We start from the raw sequence: 2,358 nt of genomic DNA on the forward strand, positions 1-2,358 counted from the left end.
TCGTCTTTCAACCCTTATACTGCATGGATCTACACTTGATGGCTGTTGAGCAATACTGTATATCTAGGTGTTTAATCATTCTCTAGGCTCAGAGGGACTTAAAGACAATAGAGATTGGATTGAGAGGCTTATTGTTTTGGGTATAAATCGCTTATCACTGGATGTATTAGACTGGTCTGTAACTGCACAAAAAGAAAGAGTGATAACACCAATCAAAACTTGTGAACATCTAGTGTCTGCCAGCTACAGAGGTCTAGGTTGGTTATATCTGAAAAACTATAATCGTATTTAGTATTAATCTTGCTCCCATTTTCAAATGGGCAGAACAAGAAACTCAAGAAAAATGTCAAATCAAGAAACAATATCCCCCACCCAATGTAAACAGACAATGGAACAGTAACTGGCAAACCTAGAGGAGAGTCTTCCAAGTGCTATACAAATGCAATTGATAAACATCATGAATGAAAAATGTGAAAATATAAAGAAAGAGATAAGGGAGGAAGCCATAGCTGAACAAGAGGAAACCATAAACGAGGTGATAAGTGAAAAAGAAGAAGCCATAAAGGAGGCAATAATAAAGGTTTTTCAAAGAAAGATGGATGAATTCATAGAATCCACAAATAAAAAGGTGACCAAACTCCAGCAAATGTTCAAAGAAAATAAAGCTACTGAGCTAACCACTCAAATGGAAATCAAGGAGATAAAGAAATCCATACATGATCTAAAAGAAGAGATGCAAGGCATCAAAAATGAGCAATTAGAAGCAAGGAAGATGAAAAATAAAGTAGATAGCTTTGATAGCAGGTTAGACAATGCAGAGGAGAGAATTTCCGGGGCTGAAGATAATTTAGTTATTTTAAAGAAAGAACAGAAATTGAGTCAATCAAAATCGAGGAAAAATGAGAGAGCGCTTCAGGAGGTCCAAGATACAATTAGGAAGCCTAATTTAAGGCTAATTGGTATTGAGGAGGGCGTGGAGAAAGAGGTCAATGGTATTGGAAATATACTTCAGGGAATCATCTCAGAGAATTTCCCAAATATCCAGAAGGGCAGGCCCATCCAGATACAAGAAGCTTTTAGAACTCCAAACAGACCTGACCAGAAAAGAACATCCCACCGCCACATCGTAATCTGAACTGGATCAATAGAAACCAAAAAAAGGATCCTAAAGGCAGCCAGGGAAAAGTGTTCAGTAACCTATAAAGGAAAACCAATCAGAATAACCCCAGATTTCTCAGCAGAGACCATGCAAGCAAGAAGTGACTGGAAGCATATATGTCATGCCCTTAAGTCAAATAACTACCAACCAAGAATACTGTACCCAGCTAAGCTCTCATTCATAACTGAGGGAACAATAAAAACATTCCATTCCAGGGAAAAGCTGCAACAATATGTCGCAATAAAACCAACACTACAGAGAATTCTCAAAGATGTTCTATACATAGAAAACCAAAATAAATGCAATATAGGGAAAGAAATGGCACCTAAACAGCATACCATCTAAGGACCACAAGAACTGTCAAGACACAGGCCCTAATAAAAGCTTTTAAAAATGGTAGGAACTAATAAATATCTCTCAATCCTAACTCAATATCAATGGACTTAACTCTCCAATTAAACGGCATAGGCTGTCTAGTTTGATCAAAAAGCAAGAGCCATCGTTCTGCTGTCTTCAAGAGACACATCTTTTCAAAAAAACAAACATCTTTTTAAAGTGAGAGGTTGGAATAAACTCTATCAATCTAATGGCCCCCATAAACAGGCTGGAGTTGCTATCCTCATATCAGATAAAATAGACTTCAAACTAAAATTAGTAAGAAAAGACAAAGAAGGTTACTACATACTACTAAAGGGATCTTTCCTCCAGGAAGACATAACGATCCTAAATATTTACACACCCAATCCCAGAGCTCTGAACTTCATCAAGCAAACTTTACTTACACTGAAACCATACATAGATCGAAATACAGTGATTGTCAGTGACTTTAACACACCACTCTCACCTATGGACAGATCAACAAGGCAAAAACTCAACAGAGAAACCTTAGAACTGAACAACTATATAGACCAACTAGATCTAACAGACATCTGCAGAATATTGTACCCAGCAACAACACAATATACGTTTTTCTCAGCAGCACATGGAACATTTTCCAAAATAGATCACATCTTAGGCCATAAAAAAAAACCTGGTCAGATTCAGAAACACTGAAATTATTCCATGCACACTCTCAGACCACAAAGGCATCAAATTGGAACTGAACACACATCTCCACCAACGAAAACCCTGTAACTCATGGAGACTGAACAACACATTGTTGAATCACCAATGGGTCATCGAAGAGATCAGAACAGAAA

Source organism: Megascapheus bottae, chromosome 1, assembly GCF_031878675.1.
Source record: "Megascapheus bottae isolate mThoBot1 chromosome 1, mThoBot2.hap1, whole genome shotgun sequence".
Classification (NCBI taxonomy): Eukaryota; Metazoa; Chordata; class Mammalia; order Rodentia; family Geomyidae; genus Megascapheus; species Megascapheus bottae.